This window comes from Podarcis vaucheri (genome assembly GCF_965113315.1).
Source record: "Podarcis vaucheri genome assembly, chromosome: 1".
Classification (NCBI taxonomy): domain Eukaryota; kingdom Metazoa; phylum Chordata; class Lepidosauria; order Squamata; family Lacertidae; genus Podarcis; species Podarcis vaucheri.
Genome location: NC_138759.1, coordinates 70,544,548 through 70,565,381, shown reverse-complemented (window position 1 = coordinate 70,565,381; position 20,834 = coordinate 70,544,548). Strand labels below are relative to the sequence as shown.

At 41.3% G+C, this 20,834-nt stretch overlaps 1 protein-coding gene across 1 annotated transcript in view; it reads left to right on the top strand.

The window, feature by feature from the left end:
- Nucleotides 1–20,834, top strand: part of LOC309515160 (uncharacterized protein) — a gene marked incomplete at its 3' end in the record, with an annotated part of 322,838 nt that overhangs the window by 102,998 nt on the left and 199,006 nt on the right. Inside the window, exon 4 of the mRNA XM_082192709.1 lies at nt 9,061–9,157. The remainder of the gene's footprint in view (nt 1–9,060; nt 9,158–20,834) is intronic.

Below are 20,834 nucleotides of genomic sequence, written 5' to 3'. Positions count from 1 at the left end.
GGACGTGTCTCTCACCCCTTTCTCTCCCCTGCTGTTTCCTGCCTGGGCTGCTGCGTCTCTCTCAGCATTACTGAGATCCTCCTCCAGAGACCCCTCGCTCCCCCTGCTGGTCCCTGCTTTGGCTGCTGACTCTCTCCCAGTCTCTGGGAGCCCTACCAACTCCCTTTCCTCTGATGTCAGTTCCCTGACATAACCGATCAAGGAAATGAAATTGTTGCCAGAGCACTTCCATTTTGTTCCCCATACTTTTTTCATTTTGTCTGTTTTTTGCTGTCATGCTCCAAATGCTAGCAGCTAATTGTTATCTGCTATTTTTGCAGGTTTGCAGCAATAATGTTAGATTATGAATTCTACCATGTTAATGTTCTAGTATTATTTTCATTACAGACCTATTACTTCGAAATGCAGTAAAAATCCATTAATCCTTCCAATATTGCCTCCTGCTTTAGTACCGGGAGGTAAAGATTTTAATAACAGAAATTATGAAAAAATGTTTTGCATGACTAGCTCATGTTGCTATTCTTTTGCTTTCATAATATTCTTCTTTATTTGTGAACTTGAGGGGCAGAATGAGAGTCCGGCTCAAACACATACACCAAGCTCTTAAAAGAAGTGTAGAATCGTGTCAAATAGTGTCACAATGCTGGCAGCTAGCGAGTGAACAATCTGTCAGTTTTGCTTCTTTTACTTTCTCATTTTTTCTAATTGTAAATTCAGTTTCCCCACATTTCTATAGCAATTGAGAAAATCCTTATGAAAATTCATTGGCTTTTTAGTGTGAACTCATAATAAGTTATTCATACATACATACATACATACATACATACCACACATTTCCTCCCAGCAGTACTCAAGATGGCTTACATATAAAAACGAGAACTTCAAAAACAAAACAAAAAAAATTTGTATGCTGTCTTGAGTAATACACACATTTTTACAAGCCTTCCCCCCCACTATAATGCATTTTTTGTAAATACAGTATTTGTGTAAGTTAAATTCCAAAGATAGTTGTATTTTGATTCACAAGAGTCAAACACAGAGAGAGAATGACAGCAAGTGGACTTCTGAAAGATAGAATTGCATATTTTATTGTGGATAACTGTGCTACTAACTAGTATGGTTATGTCATACTGGTTGAAGAACTGCATCACGAAATTTGGATAAGTTCAAATAAGTGCTTCGGTTCACATAGTGTGAATTTGATCAATTCAGTTTTAAAACATGTAATCATAGAATTGTAGAGTTAGAAGGTTCCCTAATAATTAAATAGTCCATCCATCCATGGCAGATGGCCATCCAACCTCTGCTTGCAAACATCCAAGGAAGGAGAGTCCATCACCTCTCATGGGAGTCTTCCACTGTCAAACAGCTTTCTGTCAGAAAGTTCTTACTGATGTTTAGTTGGAATCTCCTTTCTTGTTACTTGAATCAATTAGTATGGGTCCTATCCTCCAGAGCAGGAAAAAACAAGCTTGTTCCATCTTCCATTAGATATTTGAAGATGGCTATCATATCTTCTCTTAGCGTTGTATCTGGCTAGATCATCTTTAGGGTACACTCCCTGAATCAATGGACATATCATTTAATTTCTGTAGATCTACTCTGAGGTTGACTTAAGCAGATAGAACCTTCACTGTAATAACATCAGGACAGGAGGGAAAAGTTGTATTACAAATTTCTTAGTGGGAGAAGGAAGATTTGCTGTCAGTCTTGCATTTCCTGTCAGGTATCATTCTGCCATTAGATGACCTGTATTGTATTCTAATTAGAATGAATCTCCTTATTTAGTCATGTGTGATAAATGAGAAGTCCATCCTCCAAAATTACACTGCTTTGCATCAACTGGTGCACCTATGGGGTCATTACGGAGATACACTGTTAGAGCTGGCAGCTCATTAATCTTTTTTTGCTTTTGTCTGTACTCAATGATTTTTGTCTGCAACCTTTATACCCTCCAATGCATCTCACTAAAATGTAACAGGAGTTGTTTGCTTAGTCAATAAAGGCTTCAGTCTATTGCCCCAACCTTTTTCTTCATCTGACCAGATTTTGATGGCCAATTTTCAGTCAGTGAGGACAACAGTCAACAGATTCACTCTGTGGAGCAACATGATTTTATTTGGCCAGACCCCCTGTATCATCATTATTTGGAATTGGCAACCTAAATATACCCTATATATACCAGTCAGAGTTGACCTTCAGATTTCATTTTTTTTAAAAAAAACCCCAAAAACTATTTTCTTTCTGAAAGCCAGCTCAGGAAAAATTCCAGTCTTCAGTCCTTTAATCTTTCTCTGCCTTCATGTACCAAGCAACACTTCCCACAACAAGCCCTGAAACTGGTCATACCAAACATTCTCTGTCAGCAAGCTTTCTGACATCTCATTGTCATGCCTGTAAAAGCATAATGGCTCTTATCCAGAAATGCTCCCTTTGCTGAACAAATGATGGCACTTTCGATTCAGTTTCTGATGGTTGTAAGAGAACAAAAATTGCCTGGGTTCAATCTTCTCAATCCCCGGACAAGTGATCAGATCTGGCAGCACTTTGATTATCTTCCCAGCAGGAGAAATGGAGGGAAATCCTCACATGTACTAGTGGAAAGGGTGCAACTTGTCCTGTTGTTTACACAAAAGATTGCCTCAGCCCTTATATATGCAACTGATCTCTGCACTCTGTAGGTGAGAGCCTCCTGCAGATGCTATCTTATCAGGATGTCTGTTCATGGCACCTACCATTTGGAATTCCTTCCATTAAATATTTGGCACCATATTTGCTGTCTTTGCAGTAAATATTTTCCTCTTTCAGCCAGTCTTTTAAGTAGAGATCTTTCCCAGTCTGCATCTTCACTGGAATTGTTTTTATTGTTTTGTCACTTGTTTGCTGCCCTAGGGCAGTATATAAATTTAATAAAGAAACAAACAAATGAATAAAATGTTTTTCAGATTGTGCTATGTCCCAGATTGTTCCTTCTTGATTTGAATTGCCCTCATGCATTCAGGAAGGGAGGAAAATAAGGACAATCAATGCACAATCTCCTGTGTCTACAAATGGATCACTATTGATCAGAGAAAACTTTGAATCGGGCCCAAGGTTTCATCTGAATCGGGCCCAAGATGTTGAATTCCGTGCCTGCCCTAGTTAGAACAAAAAGGAAACTTTAAAAATTACAATCACAAAAGGTCACAGCTCTTCCAATTTAACTTTTATTGCTTTTTTTCAAAATGAGTAAATGATTTAATAGAATTAATTTTGGCAATGAAAGCATCTGAGTCACACCATTCACACTTTCCCCTCATTTGAGCTTTATGAGGAATGAGGTTTTTCATTTGTGATCTAATTATGGTGGTTCATTGTTTAATATGCTCCAGTGGCTAATTTTGACTACCTTGTCTATATTTCTAAAAGAACACAGCATAGAAGGGGAAATTGGAGATTACTGTGGTTTTTAACACTGGAACTTACACCTCTAGGAGACAGGGCATTGAGAGACATACCAATTAATCCTTCAGTGGTTTGTAAAATAGAATGTAAAATAAGACACCCAGCACAGTACTCTGAAAGCAAATTACATTCTCCAGTCAGAAAATAAATGATTTGTTTTTCCTCACATCTATGTGATTCATCCAGAATTTACATTTAGAGTCTCTCTTCTTTTTTTCTCTTACGGCAATTTAAATACTAAATCATTCATGTGTTGCATATTTCATGGTCTTGTTGATTGTCCTGGATTTTATGCTATAAGTGTGTTCACTTGACAGAAATAATAGGAATATTGTACTGGTAATTATGTTGTTGCTAATAATGTTGATTTTATGTAATTGTTTGAAACAGCCCCAAGTCTCTCTCTAATGTAGCTACAGAGTTACAAGTTCAGGATCACTCCATTCCTGTCTGCCTGTTTGATCTCGTCTCCTAACTTACTTCAGAGTTTTGAGGAGTCTTCCTGCAAAGAAAGACAAGCCCATGCCATGTCAGAGAAAAAGAAGTATGAAAGTGTTTCTTTCCTTCTTGATTTAATATAGCTACCACTAATTATGAAAGCATAAGCTAGAAAATAATAGTTGTATATTTGTTTCCTCTGATGGACACAAAGCTTATCAAGATGCTTTTATGATACTTTTTTTCCCTCAGGGGGAAAAAGATAAGATTGCTTGTGGCATATGCCTAATCTTTTACAGCATCATTGTAAAATATATAATAATATAGATAAGTGTATCTTGCTTAAAACATCCTTCTGTAATGTTTAGCAGCCCACTCCTTGTTTTTCTAGAAGTCTCTGCAAGCTAAACTTGTTCAGGCAAACTTTACTGTAAAGTCATTTTAATAAATGCTTACCTTGCCGTGAACACTTCTCTCCATCTTCTTGGATCCTTGAAGAAACTCTCCTGAATTGATATTTTTTTTTATATTTACCATATTTGCGTGCCTTTTTTCTAGGAAATTCAGTGAGATTCATATTTTTTTCCACTGAGCTCCATAGGTGAATTTAAATTTTGAACCTAGATTTCCAAAGTCCAGTATTCTACCCAGAATACATATATTTAAATACATTAATAAAACAAATAATACAATGAAATAGGCTGTGAAATTATGTTCAGATGACTTCTTCATTTTTAATTAAAAAACCTTAATACTTACAGTATTTTGGCAAATATGTGGTGCCTGAAAAAAACAAAAAACAGTTCTCTGAATGGATTCTGCATTTTTCATGTCAGTGTAGCTTGTATTGGTGAATTGTTCTGCTTTTAGACCATTACAGCAATATAAGGCTTCCCTAGCATCTGAACTGACAGCTAAGCCATTTGGATTCAATGCTGTGGTGTTTTAAAGTTTGTGTTATACACAGTTAGAGTATACTTATACACCTTTTTCTATTCAGTGCTGGTAGGTTCTGAATCAGATTTGTATTAAAAAAGATTCATGAGTGGGAACAGTTAGGAAAACCACAAATTGCTTTCATCTCTGAGTTGAAATAACACGCTTATAACTTTAGTGATAGGATTTTATTTTTTTTAATGAGAAAGTGCAGAAGGTTGACTAGAATCACCTTAATTGCTTTAGTTTAATGGTATATTTACTTCAGAATTAGTTTAATTTTAATATATACGTTAGCAGAATAACTAATGGTGGGTAAGACAAAGGCCAAATCATTATGCATTATCATGTCCTACAAAGTTCAGTGAACTCTGTTAATTCATAAGGGTGTGACACATGTTTACAGAGCCATGAATCTATAATCAGTAAATACCATGGGTTAGCACTATGTAAACACTGCTTCTGTGCAATGTTGTTCATGGCAAAATTGTCACTCTGAATTTCATTAACCATTTTACTTTAATCATCAATTTCACAGGCATAAATGAGAAGAGAGTTATAAATCATTTTGAATGCAGAAAATTGCTAAAGAAATGAGGACGTATTATCAGTAATTACCTTTGGTTGTGTACAATCAAATAATGAAAATTTCTATACTCCAAAGTGATGGTGGCTATGAGAAGGATTTTGTATTCATTTTAGGATCTATGATTCTGAAGCGTGTCCTGTTGGGTTAACCTGGACTTGCTTTCAGATAGTTGCACGTAGGATTATAACCTTAATATAACCACTCCTATCTCTGACTGCGAGATTCTAGGCATGGGGGCCAACTATGCAGGGCCCTGGGTGCCCTAGCACCCACAAATTTCTAAATGAAGGGGCTGCCCCCCCGATTTCCCTTGCGGCATGCCCCCACGATGTATCCTCACGGGCGCGCTGACTCCACACATGCACACAAGCCCTGGGTACCAGCTGTTGCAGGGGCAAGGTGGCATGTCTGATTCCAGGGGTTCCAGGCACTTACCGAAGAAGAAGAAGAAGAAGAAGAAGAAGAAGAAGAAGAAGAAGAGTTTGGATTTGATATCCCGCCTTTCACTCCCTTTAAGGAGTCTCAAAGCGGCTAACATTCTCCTTTCCCTTCCTCCCCCACAACAAACACTCTGTGAGGTGAGTGGGGCTGAGAGACTTCAGAGAAGTGTGACTGGCCCAAGGTCACCCAGCAGCTGCATGTGGAGGAGCGGAGACGCGAACCCGGTTTCCCAGATTGCGTGACTACCGCTCTTAACCACTACACCACACTGGGTTTTATTTCCTCAGAATGAGGGACAGTGGAGACTGTGGTGTCTTTATGATATTTTATTTATTTGCTCATATATACAACCTGAGCCTACAATGGAGGGGCTCACAGCATCAACACCCTAGGGGTTTTTTACTTCTCCAATAGCTGCATCCTTGGATTCCAGCAGAAATCAAGCATGGCGCTGTCTCTCAGCTGCCCAGCTCGCTCCTAGCTCCTAGCTCACACACTGCAACTCTGGTTTTTGTCTTTCTAACTACCAGACACTTGAGGAAGCGGGGCCCAACCATTGGCCCTCTGGCACAAAGCCACTTCCTTTGTTACCTTAATGAGCCATACTTAGGCAATTTTCAAGAACTTGACTGGCTATTCCAGCAATTGAATCCTTGTTGAATCCAGGAATTAGAAGGCACTCAGGCATACAGCCCCTCCACCCAAACTCACAACAATGTACAATGGAAAATTTTGCTATTACATGCTTCAGGCTGCTGTAACATACCTTCCCTTATTTCTCCAATGGAAATAGAGATATCCTATTTAATAATAATAATAATGATAATGATAATGATAATGATGATAATGATAATAATAATAATAATAATAATAAGTATACACCACCCATCTGACTGTGTTGCTCCAGCCTCTCTGGGTGGCTTGCAACATATATAAAAACATAATAAAACATTACATTTTTAAAAACTTCCCTATACAGGTCTGCCTACAGATGTGTTCTAAAGGTTGTATAGTTACTTATCCCCTTGTCTCAGGAGTTGCATAACTGCATACCCTCCAGTGAAAATAGGGATGTCCTAAGGAAAAGTGGGACATTCTGGGATCAGATCAGAAACTGGGATGGCTTCTGTTAATCCAGGACTGTCCTTGGAAAATAGGGACACTTGGAGGGTCTGGGTGCAGTGATCTGCCTCCCCTCCCTTCCCACGCTGCCTGCTGTGTGTGAAAGAGCTGTGGATTTATTGGTGGTTTTGCAGTTCATCAAGCCCTGCCAGTCTGGTGATAGAGGATTTTGGATTGCTTCCTAAAGTTGCAGCCCTGTGCACCCCTGCTGAATACCTTGTGCCTTTGCATGGCAATTCCCGCCCCCTCCCACAGATGGAGTAAATAAAGACACAGGACACCAGAATTTAGGTTAATGGGCGAAAAATGGCCACAACTTTATTGATTACAGGTAAGAGCGGTATTGGCTTTAGGCATTGGCCCTAACAGACTATCCGGTCTAACCGGAAAGGGTTAAGCACCAACAGGGGGAGCCCCCGAGATGCACATCCCTAGGCGCTCCCCAAGGGGTTACCGCTCGGGAGCGCGTTTTAGGCCCTAGCCTCCATAGGTTTTGAACGAGGCGACGCCCCCCCCGGAGTCCTTTAAGGAACTACCCTTCAAGATTTGGGGGACCTCATTTGCATAACAATACCCCTGCCAATGCCTAACCGCCAAAACCAAGGAGTTGTGACGTTTTGCTACGAGTTAGGCGAAAAAAACAGGTAGCTTTTAAAATACAGCCAATTAGCCAAATGGAAAAACTCCTACCAGGATCCTTGCGGCGACCAGCCGAAGCCCATAGCAAAGTCCGAATGCATACCTAAAGGGCGGGTGGGTGGGAAACCGCAGCTGCTGCAGGAGCGAAAAGGGGCGAGCCAGGGCTGCCCCGACCTTAAGTGCCCCTTTGTAAGCCTGCCCCTGCTGCCAGCTGATTGGCTGGCGCTGTAGGGGATGAATATTAATGGGGGAATCCCTGAGTCCCGCGGGGCTGGCGACAGCCCCGCAAGAGTGTAGATGGGGGCGTGAGCCCGCAACCCCCCCTCCTTAGGTCGGGAGTGGCTTTCCAGATGTCAATGGATTATAGCTCAGAGGTGATGGCAGCCAAGGTTCAGCAACACTGGAAGGGGGGCACAGACTGTGCACACTTCTCCGGGCGCATGCCCCATTGAGCTTAATGGCACTGCTGGATAGACATGCTTAGGACTGAGTGCTGGAAAGCTGCTGGAGAAGAGACAGTGAGCCAGAATCTCTGTGGATTTTCATATGGAAGGACAGGTTTCTTCCTGAGTTTGTTTCAAAAGGGCTTTTGCTTTTCAGTAAGAGAGCCCCTATGAGCTCCGGGCTTCTTGCATTTTGACAATTTGCTCTCATAATTCACATCTCTTTTACAGTAATGCTTGCTCAATTAATAGTAATTTTCTTATTTTTGAAATGAAATATATTCATCATGCCCCATATGCAAAGAGAAACGTTCCTCGGGCCGGCATGAGGGAATTTTCTTCCTTCATAAATGTTTCATCTACTTTATTAAGCCTTGTGCTTTTCGCACCTTGCCTGCATAAGAATTTTTTTATTTGAGAGATTTTTCTGCTATGAACTACAGAAAAGGAGATGCATTAGGCATAATTGCCAACTGGGTATTCACTCACAATCATTCCAAATGACTCTGTGGTCTCGCTCATGGCCACTGGCAAAGCTTTAACAGCCCCAGAGAGAGGAAGGGACCAGCTTGAGCGAGCAAAACCTTCTTCCAATGCATGTTGACAGAAAAGAGAACTTTGGAAACCAGCTGTCGAACGCATCTAGGAAATGTTGCGGACAAACCCCTTTGAAATAAAGAGGAATTACTCAAGAGCAGCTTTCGTTCAGTAAATGAAGCTTGTGCAAAAGCATGAGCTCTATTATACAGCAGGCTTAACGTTGAAATTACTTCATAAGATTCTGAAGCCTAGCTTTGGAAGTGCTTTAAATTTATGGTGTGTATGCACCATACGTTGTCTAGCTCCAGTCTTCTGCTGGTCTTACTTTGCATCTAGTCCCATTCATACAATTGCTGCAGAGATGGGAGCTTGAGCTGGGAATGCACTATAAAATGGCTTTCCTACGTCCTTGCAAGTTCTTAGTATTCTCTAAGATGCTGCTAACTATAGCATCCATTGATTCTTTAGGTCTCATTTGCTCGCTTTCAAAAGGATATCCATTTCTGATGAATTGTTGAACTAGGAATCTTAGATCACCGGTGATGAGAATACTACTGCCTAAAAGGTAAAGATGTTTTCCTCCTTCAGATTGCTATGGAGTATGGTTGCCAGCATGCAGCTTGTAGTATCTTTGAATATGCAGCTGAAGCAGGAGTTAAGAACCTTAGAAGACCCCTGCTGGAACAGATCAAAGGCCTATCTACTCCAGCATCCTGGTAGACCAATGGCTAAACAGAGGTCCAGCAACTGGTACCCAGAAGCATGCTGCCTCTTTTCATGGGGATAGCACAGAGCCATCTTGACAAGTTGCTACTGATAGCCTTTATTTATCTAACTCATTTTTAAAGATGTCCAGGTTGGTAGCTATGTTGTGATAGTGAATTCCATAATTCAATCATACACTCTTACCAAGGAGGACACACTTTTATCTTAGATCTTCCCAACATATTAGCTATATGGAATAACTCTGGGTTCTGGTATCAGAGGGGGATAAAAACCTGTTTCTAATCACTTTCTCTATACCAGACAAAATGCTATAAAGATTTGTCACCTTTTCTCTAAATTAAAAAACCTCCAGATGGCATGACCGTTCTTCATGAAGGAGTTGCTCTAGCCCCACAATCATTTTGGCTGCTCTTTTGTCGCACCTTTTCCAACCATTACAATGCACTTTTTGAGATGTGATAGCCAGAACTGTACACGGTATTCCCTGTGTGGTTGCACCATAGATTTGTAGAAAGGCACAACCATATTGGCAGTTTCCCAGTCAATCTAATTCTTAATAACTGCTGTTCACGTGAAATTCACTTCTTTTTTTCACAGCAGCCACACACTGGGTCGACATTTTCATTGAGTTATGCAGCATGATCCTACGATCCATTTTCTGGGTCTGCAAGCTCACACCCCTTCCCTGGATACGAGAAGTCATATATGAAAATGTTGAACAGCACAGGATGTAGAACAGAGCCCTGTGACACCCCACTCTGGCTTGACACAGAGCAATTAATGAACCATCGTTGGGTACAGATGGTCAATCAGCTGTTGATACACCCAACAGTAGTATTGTCCAGCCCACATCTTAGCATCATATTAAAGACAGCATTATGGGAGACTTTGTCAAATTTTATGCAACTTTAGTATATGCGTGTTTGTATACATTACTTGCCTTGAGAACTGAGAACCGCATTGTAAAATTTCAAAGAATGGCTGTGTTTCAGTTCAGGTGTTGTTTGGGAAAGTACACCCCCCTTTAACTGCAAATGGAAATGTATTTCACCCCCATCCCTAGACTGGTAACACAGCTGTTAGTTATCCTTACCAAGAAAGTTTACTTTACAGTTTATATTGTGAAAACCTTCCCAGCGCAGCTTTGCTTTAGCTTTTAGTCTAAATTTTGCACCTTGTAACCTTTTATTTGATTCCCTCCCATGCTTTATTGCTGGGGCCTTGGCTTTTAGTTACTCTCTTCTCCTGAATGAGATTGTACTGCTGCTTTCCGTTACCGTCGTATAGGTTTTTAATTCTGTTTTATTGGAGTGCTTTTACCATCTGTGAATCACCTTGAGCGATTCACTTAGATTTTTTTCTAGTAAAAAATAAAGGAAAAAAACCTTTGTTTGGTTGGGGGTTTTTTTTGGTCCTGTTTTGCAAATTTCTATGCATCTGTAACATTATGCCTTGTTTGGCACTAAATTAAAGGACATGGAAGATGGCCATATTAAGTCATATTCTAGCATTTCATATCTCTTATCTATCCTCTGCATGTCCTCACATAGTTCTGCAGAAGCTTATGTACGGACATTGAAATTCATACAATTCTGAATATTACTGTTCATGGTGATTCTGAATGTTAATGTTTACCAGCTGTTCTTAACCCCAACCTGTATCCATTCGTCTCATAAATCTGGGGCATAATAGCAATTTGGTAGCTAGGCATTTGGAAGATTTGTTATGCTATAATTGGGAGGAAAGCAGCATTGGTATTAATGCTATGCATCTATTAAAGGAACATGGGGACGCGGGTGGCGCTGTGGGCTAAAGCCTCAGCGCCTAGGGCTTGCCGATCGAAAGGTCGGCGGTTCGAATCCCCGCGGCGGGGTGCGCTCCCGCTGCTCGGTCCCAGCGCCTGCCCACCTAGCAGTTCGAAAGCACCCCCGGGGGCAAGTAGATAAATAGGTACCGCTTACCAGCGGGAAGGTAAACGGCGTTCCGTGTGCGGCTCTGGCTCGCCAGAGCAGCGTTGTCACGCTGGCCACGTGACCCGGAAGTGTCTTCGGACAGCGCTGGCCCCCGGCCTATAGATGTGAGATGGGCGCACAAACCCCAGAGTCTGGCAAGACTGGCCCGTTCGGGCAGGGGTACCTTTACCTTTACCTTATTAAAGGAACATGAGAAGCAAGTCTTCTTCTTCTTCTTCTTCTTCTTCTTCTTCTTCTTCTTCTTGCCTAGAACATGGCCAGTTCAGTTAACCACTTGCCATTTGATGAATCATAGAGCTGGAAAGGACCATGAGGGTCATATACCCCACCCCATGAAATGAAGGCATCTCAGCTAGATCATACATGACAGATGACCATCCAACCTTGGCTTAAAAAGAGGCCACCTCCTCCTGAGGAAGTGGTGGTTCCACTACTGGACAGCTCTTACTGTCAGAAAGTTTAGTTGGAATCTCGTTTCTTGAATCCATTGGTTTGGGTCCTAGCCTCCGGAGAAGGAGAAAAGGAACTTGCTCCATCCCCCATGTTATAGCCCTTTAGATATTTTTTTTAAGGATTTTGACATTTTCAAAACTGCCTAGGATAGGAGCCTAGTGAAGGCCAGTGTTTGCACAAATGTGTTTTAATCATTGCAATAGGTAGAGTATACCGTATTCTTAGCATTAATCCAACCCTAAATTTGTTATTCAGATCAGATCAGCCCAAGTGCCTTTCAGTTTGTCGTGTGCTACCCTCATCCCCGGGTAGATACCTGTCTTCTCAGCCTTTCATAAAGTGTCGTGGATATGAATGGCATCAAATAACTAAGTAGGAAGTTACACAGCAAAGCAATGGCCAAAACCAACCAATGGTCTGTAATGTGACCTGCTACTGATTTACTCCATTCCATAGCACTGTTGCATTAATTGGTGACATTGCCATTAGAATTTCCGTATGACAATGAGAAAAAGGTGCTTTAGAGTTCTCTGTCTTCTTGCAGAATCTATGGACTCAGCTACATTAATCAAATTACAACATTATAAATGTGATATAATACTGTAACACCAGATGGCGCTCTTGTGAGCTTTACAATGGTTTTTAATGCAGCGTTTTCAGGGTGGAGTTCATGGTGAGTTCTGGCACCTCTTTTTCTAGAAAAATAGTACAGGATTCATTCCATTACAACTGGATCTGGATCCTATTAAGATATCATCCAGCTTGTCATCTTGTGGGACACATTCACTTTATGGACTTGTAAATAGTCAACTGTAAAGCAACCCCCCCCTCCCCGTACTGAGTTACTGGACCATTTCAATACAGAATAAGGAACACACTCATCTGTCAGTCAATACAGTTTATTGAAGTGAAACAAAGAAGTTCATAGTGTACGTAACTAAACCACCCTTTTAGTCTGACATGGGCATCTTGTGAAGGCACATGGGGAATCTTCTGGGGAATTAGAATGGCAAAAGAAGACCTGAAGAATGACTGTCTGAAATGCAGTTTTAAAGGTAGAAATTGGGAAGGTTGTGTACCACAGAAAGAAAGGATGGAAGAAATTGAACAATTGCTCGGTAGATGCTATGAAAACCAGTTTCAGAAAAGAAAAGGAAGTTCACATCTGGCTCTCTATTCTCCTCACACGCTGCAGATTTACAATGCCATGAAATATAGATAAGGGAAGAGAGTTATACTCTCTTGTTAATGGCCGTTGCTTCTCAATAGGGAAGACAGGCCTCTTTTGGAAAAAATTGATGTGGGCTTCTTAACCTTCACTTCAGGCTTTGTTGTGCTGTGTGTTACGCTTCCAGAAATGATACCACCTTTAGTTTAGGGACAAATCTCTTCCTGCACAAACAGGAATAATCTTTAGAGGATTGCTTGGGAGGGTAGATACTAAGCACAGATCTATGATCCTCATCCATTTTTCAGATTATTAAAATTATTCAAGGGCCTGATACATGGAGCTTGTAAACCTATTCCACTTCAAAACATTTATACACCAAATCTGTCACTTTTATTGGTAAACACTAAGAGATAAAGGCATTGACGAATAGCAGTTTGGAAAAGAAACCAAAATATAGTAGTAAAATCCCTACCCTTGTTCTGAATTGCTGGAAGTTTGCTAAACTGTTTCTAAAACTTAGGCAGTGCCTAAATTAAAGTTTAGTACACTCATATTTTGACATGAAATATAACAGACAACATTTCCCAGGACAGATGATTCAGGTTCTTTTTATCTATATTATCTATTCTTTTTATTTATTTATCTATCTTAAAAATTAAGTTATGTACTGATTTTCATTTGTACGTTGATACATCTCAAAGCAGTTCACAATATATATAAAACCATCAAAATCAATAAATAACAACAGCTAAAATATGCAGACAGTAATATCATTTCAGCAGCTACAGCAGCCAGAACAAAAAGCAGGCACACACCTCAGTATCAGCTGTCAGGAATGAGCCAGCTCCCAGTGAAGGCTTGTAGCCAATGGAAGAAAGCAGCCAGGAACAGAGAAAGTTAACTTTCATGCAGGGTGAACAGCAGCTAGTGCCAACTCCCCTGCCCCTTGGAATGCCGGGTGATAAGGGAATGGCTGAGAGCGGGCTGGAACCCAGCCAAAGCTCTCGGGCATTTTCAAACAGGTGAGAACAGAGATGGAAGTAGTTTGTTGGCAGAAATGACCGGCAGAATCCGAGACCAGGGAGAAGAGTCGGTGGAAGAAGATTGGAAGAAATTTAAAGATTATCTACAGAAATATTGTAAAATTAATGAAGGATAGAATGATGTTGGATAGTAATTAAGGGGTTTCCAGCTGTAATGCTTTAAGAGAATATGAAAAAAGGGTTATAAACGGGTTAAAATTTAATGGTAAGGATTTGCTGAACCAATAATTTGAAGTGGAATACAAAAAAGGGAGGGAAGTATTTTGTCAGAAAGGGAGGAGGGGGGAGCTGATCCAATCCCTCCTCAGAGTCGGCTAAGGGGAGGGCTGTTAGACCGGAAACAAAGCAATAGACATAAGACGCGAAAGTTCTCCATCTTCTGTAGAAACCGGAAGCGATCTTCAGAAGGGTCATCTTGATTGATGATGTCTGAGGCTGTGTTAGAGCCCTCTGGAGCTATCTGTTTGTTTTGACAATAAATCATCCTTTTTAATTAACTACGCTTACTGTGTTATCAAGCTGGGAACCTGGAACCCTGACATCAACACTCATGAAACATGATGGCAAAGAAAAAGGGGCAGGATTCAGCTAGTGAGTCCCATCAGTGGAAGTCCATGCAAGGGGATCCATTTGTGTAATGGGACTTCCCTCCACCCACCCTCCCAAATTCGCTGGAGAGGATCAAGAGACTCTCCAGATCCACACACAGTGGGAGGAGAGTGCGAATTGTTTCATCTGGCTAGTTGAAATGCTTGTCTTGATGAAACGACTGACATGGTGTGACACTGAATTCCTCTCAAGGTCTTTAACAGTCTTTAAAAACAAACTGCTGCTTGCCTGATCTCTATAGGAAGCTCAGTCCACAAAAAAGCTGGGATATCAATGTATAGTATATCCAGAAAATATAATCACACTCTCAGTTAAGTAGCAGGTGTTTTTCTGCTGCAGGAGTGGTTGACCTGTGGCCTTCCAGATGTGGGGCTACAACTCCCATAATCCCTGGCCACTGGCCATGCTGGCTGGGGCTGATGGAATTTGGGAGTCCAAGAAAATCTAGTGATTCACAGTTTATCCTTTTCTATTGCAGTTAAGCCTACAGACTTAGGCCCTTTCTCAAATGTATAGCTTCTGAAGGAGCCTGGCCAGCAGGGACATGGACCAGTGGGTGTGCTGCTGTCTCCCATTATGTATTCAGTGCACCTGTGAGATGGGTGTGTATGTACAGCTCTGTAGTCTTTCTTGACTGCTTTTTACCTTACAGCCGACTGAGTCCAGCTTCGATTCTCTGAACCTTGGAAACTTGCTGCACCTTCAGGCAAATAGGGGTATGGGCTATAATGGGTGGACCTGGTTTGTGAGTAGTCCTCTACTGATGGTACCTTCTTATAGAGGGCTCATAGCTTCTTGGAATGCAATGGCAAATAATATATAAAAAAACCAACACCCCACAGTATCCCTGCTGTAAGATTCTTCATGAACTACCCAAGAAAATCTTAACTGCTTTGCAAATTCAGTAAAAATCTATAAAGTTTTAAGAAGTAGATGTTAGATTATGTGATGTGACATATTTTGATTGAGTAGTTCTTCCAAATGTCTCTTGCTCATGCAAGATATATGAGACTGCAAACAGGAGGAGGAGGAAGGAGTTCAAAAAATAAGGAACATAGAAAAGGTCACCATAGTAAAGTTTACTACATCTTTCACAAAATAAATGAGATACTAAAATTCTGACACCTTAAATTTGAGGCCAAAGATTGAAATAGAAGCCAGAAGGGAGCTGCCACTATGTAATAGCAATGAAAATTGGAAATTTGCTCAATGTACTTTAACAGCTTCACTCTAATTTGGGTTTTCATAGTAGTCAATGTCCATGGCCCCTAGTTGTGAGTACCAATGTACTGCATAAATGCTGTATCATGTTAAGGGTGCTCATAAGACCCCCAGCATGCATAGGTGTGTGTGCATTGTTGCAGGCAGGGCCAAGAGGCATGGTACTGCTGTCCTCTCCAAACATTGGATGTTTATGTAGAGGGGGTACAAGTGAAGAGACCCGTCACATGTATGTGATGGCAGTATGTGTGTCAAGTTGTGTTGGCGTGCACGTGTGGGCCAGGACCAATGGTGTTGTGAAGCACCACCACTGTGGCTAACACTCTGCATTCTCAGAGAAAAGTACCAAGATATGGTCTGAAGCTGCCGTGTTCCTGAAGCGAGGCTAACCAGGTCTGGATCTTGTCAGTGCCTTGATGGGAGCATCCCATTTCTGCCTAGGAACCTTGGGTTCTGTGCTTGAAGAATGATGGATAATAAATATAATAAAATACACAACAACCCACCAAATAAGATAAACAGAGAAAAGGAAGGTTACATTAGCAGCATGCATGGCTAAGGGTTACACCGCCACTTTTTCTTTGAAAGATTCCAACAAAAATGTCACATAGTAGTAAAAACTCTTTATCAGGCTGGGTATTAAGTGAAAAGGGGAGGGGAGAGGGAAACTGGCTTGGTATCGACTCCAACAATGTCTGCATTGGTCAAAAATGCATCTGGAGGTCTTCAGTTCCTTGAGAGATAGGGACCCCAGTAATCTATTTCAGTAGCTGGCCTAGACCAATGGTAGTCTAGAATAGGAAGAGCAGATGGGAAACCTAAATGAAATAATTATGTTCATTAAATATTTGCCCCGGGGAATATACCCATTTTTCCAAGGCTGGGGGAAGTGTTATAGACTATATCTTAATCTCAAGATTTGCTCACAGCTTTATAAGGAAGTTTCAAGTGGGCCATAATACTCTGAGTGATCACCTACCTCTAATTTTAGAGCTTGCAGGCGGGCCTTTTGACTATTCTATTGCCGAGCCACAATATATACCTTCTGTAAATTTGGATATACCAGCCCCCAAAAGACTCAAATGGTCCCCAATATTGAATGAAAACCTAACCCTCCTTCTTCAGTCAGTGGAGTTAAAGCTTATTCGCTCCGCTATTGTATCAGGAAATTCAGCAGCTGCGATTATGGAACGCTTTAAATTACTCTTGGAAAGATTGAAACCCCATTTAACAACAGTGATACATAGCTCCGCTACAAAGAGGGCAAAGGACGGAGCTAGCTGGTTTGACCTGGAGTGCAGGCAAACAAGGAGACAAATGAGAACAGCCTACCGGAGATACAGGAAATCAGGGACTGCTCTCCTACTTAATGCTTATATTTATCTGAGACGGTCGTATAAACAATTATTAAGGAGAAAGAAACTGGAAGCTGAAAGAGCCGCATGGCACAGGTTGGTTAAGGCATCGCACGAGAAAGATACTACTTGCTTTTGGCGAACCATATCTGGTCTACTGGACCAGGAGCGCACTAATTCCATCTGTACAGTGGAACCAATGGAGTGGTTGCGCCATTTTCAATCTTTGTTCTATGACCAGGAAGCCCAACATTACAAACTATGCATTCAACTGGAGGACCTACCTCATTGGCCAGCAGTAACTCCGAAGGAAGTTGAGAACTTAATCGTACAATTAAAGAACAACAAGGCCCCAGGGAATGATTACATCCCTGCCGAACTTCTGAAGTCCAACATTGGCTGGTGGGCCCCCCTGCTGGCGTCTTTATTTTCTTGGATCGACTCAACGGGTTTACTCCCAGATGGTTGGACTGAGGCAATAATTATCCCAATCTACAAAAAAGGTCCCATGACAGATCCGGCGAGTTATAGACCAATCAGCCTTCTGCCTATACTCAGCAAACTATATGCCAAACATCTTTATACCAAGCTAACTAGCTGGCTGGAAACTGAAGCTATTCTAGCGGAAGAGCAAGCGGGTTTCAGGCAAGGCAGATCCACCATAGACCATTGCTTCACCCTAGCCTATTTAATTGACAAATATGCCAAAAAATCCCGTGGGGTGTTATATGCAGCCTTTATTGATCTAAAGGCTGCTTTCGATTCAATTCCACGTGTAAGACTCTGGGACAAATTGAGCACCTCTAGCATAGACAAAAGACTATTATTTCTGATCAGCTGTTTATACAAAGACACGGTGTTGCATGTAAGAACTTCGTTAAATGGCCATCTTATAGGACCAGTTCCTGTCAGTAAGGGGGTCAAGCAAGGCTGTATCCTGGCTCCAGTTCTATTCAACATCTACATCAATGATATGGTTAACTGTTTGTCATCTCCGGACTTCCACGCCCCCAAACTGGCTGACAAAGCAATATCAGTGCTTTTGTACGCTGACGATGCGATACTCCTATCCCGAACAAGAATAGGTTTAAATAGGCTCATAGATGAATTCTCAGCATACTGTAGAAGAGAGCAACTTGCAATAAACTATCAGAAAACCAAAATCATGGTTTTTGCAAGGAAACACAGACAGTACAGCTGGAGGATGGATAACCAGACAATTGAACAAGTCAAAGCCTTCAAATATCTGGGTATCGTTTTCCAGTCGACCGGGTCCTGGGATGTCCACCAAAAATGTGCCAAAGAAAAAGCTGCTCAAAGCATCAAGATGCTGTCCCGCTTCTTCTATACGAAGGGGGGCAGATACATCCCAGCAGCCCTTGAAGTTTATCAAGCAAAACCTCTGGCGCAGTTATTGTACGGGGCGCAAATCTGGACGGGGACCCATTGCTCCAGTCTTGAAACTGTCCAGTCCAAATTTCTAAGGCAAATACTCGGTGTCCCCCCCTGTGTTCCAAACGCAGCATTGCGACTCGAGGCCTGCCTTCCATCTGTGGAAACTCGGACCTGGCAGAGAACATTTAATTATTGGCTTCGTCTTAATCTGAATCCTCCTGGTCTACTGCCGTTAGTAATGCAAGATCCTCACGAAAGCAAGTGGTTTAAAACTGTGCATAAAAAACTCCTTACATGCGGTCTGCACTCACAGTCCCTACTATCAATGGGCCTCATCAAAGCAAAGAGTCTAATAGGCCAGCGCCTGAAAGACATCGAACGACAAAACAACCTGACTATCTTAAAGAAACTGTGCCCATGGTATACCTACTTTCCCCCTTCTCATTTTGACTCTCCAGCCTCATATTTGTCTAAACTATCCATCCCAAAATACAGACGTGCCTTTACATTGGCTAGATGGGATGTTCTTCCCTCTGCTGTACTCGAAGGTCGTTACCAAAAGACCCCATTTGAAAAACGACTCTGCCCATGTGGAGATGGTAACACAGAAACAGTGTCCCACGTCCTTTTTTCTTGCCCTCTTTACAAAGACCTAAGGAATGAGATTATTACTCCACTCATTCTCTCCAACCCCGGCCGTTCAACAGACATTACACTGCATTTTCTATTATCTGATACGAACAGTCAGATAACAGAGAAGGTCGCGAGGTACATCGAGAGAGCTGTGAAATTGAGGGCCACCATCTGAGTGACAGACCTGTTCACCCGACGGACCTCCTTTTGTCTGTTCTTTTCTTCCTTTTATCCCTATTCTCATTTTTAACTTTTGTACAGCTGTGGCCTGTTGGCTTTGCTAATAAAGTTTTGATTTGATTTGATTTGATTTGTCACAAAACCTATGTGTTCTGTTAGTGATGGCAAGTAGGGTGTGCAGTTATTCAGTTATTCATCTTATATTCCCCTTGACATTGAAGCATTAGACAGAAGTACTTGGACATAAGATGACATTAGGTGGCTTATGAACCTAATATAACTGTGTTATTTGGAAGAAACAGTTAATAACCTTGACTTACAGCCTAATTCTATGTTATGTTTCCTCAGAAGGATATCCTATGAGGTTCAGTAAGGCTTACTTCAAAGCAAATGTGCTTAGGAGTGCAGTCTCATAGTGGTAAAATTATTTACAGCCGCTAACATATACAGTGGAACCTCAGGTTGCGAACGTGATCCGTGCGGGAGGCACGTTTGCAACCCAGAGCATCGCGTCTGCGCACGCGCGTGATGTGATTTGGCAGTTATGCGCATGCGCGAACACCGAAATCCAGAAGTAACCTGTTCCGGTACTTCGGGGTTTGGCGCATCCGTAACCTGAAAACACACAACCCACAGTGATTGCAACCCGAGGTATGACTGTATGTAGTATTATGCTGAAAAATGCAAATTTATACTAGGTTTAGGTAGGGGTTATGCAATATATATATTTCTTTTCTATCACAGAAAGTCCTGAAGTGATTTATAACCAAAGTAAAAATGCAGTAAAAAAAACAACATAAACAGGTTAAAACATATTCAGAATACTATCATTATTATAATAATATTTATTTATACCCCACATTTTTTCCTTACAAGGACTGAAGGCGGCTTACAGATAAAATAGAAGCAGCTAAAAATGTAGAAAAAAGAAAAACAATAATTAAAAAACAATTCAATTTACAGAATTAAAACTATATGTAAATATAAATGATCTGTTAAAACCATACTGATAAACACAATTAAAAAACAGCATGGCACTAGCTTTCATTAAAAGCAGTCAGCGGAAGGACAACAAGGAGTAGGCAGTCTAACTTCTCTAGGGAGGGAGTTCAAAGCCTGAGAACAGTCACTGAGAAGGCCCTCTTCCCTACCAAAGGTGCCTGTGACGGGGCAGGACCGAGAAAAGGGCTTCATATATAATAATTTATAATATAATAATAGTTTATTATTTATACCCCGCCCATATGGCTGGGTTTTTATATCATAAAAAGGATCATCCCCATTATAAACACCTCACTCAACCACAGATGAACACCAAAACAAGGCAAATGTCCAAACACTGGTACTTACTGCTAAAATGCCTAGGAAAACAAAACAGTTGGTACCACACTGTGGAAAGTATTCCCTAGACAGGGGGCTAATACAGAAAAGGCCTGTGCTCTCACTGCCACCCTTTGAACCTACATTGGCTCCCAATACGTTT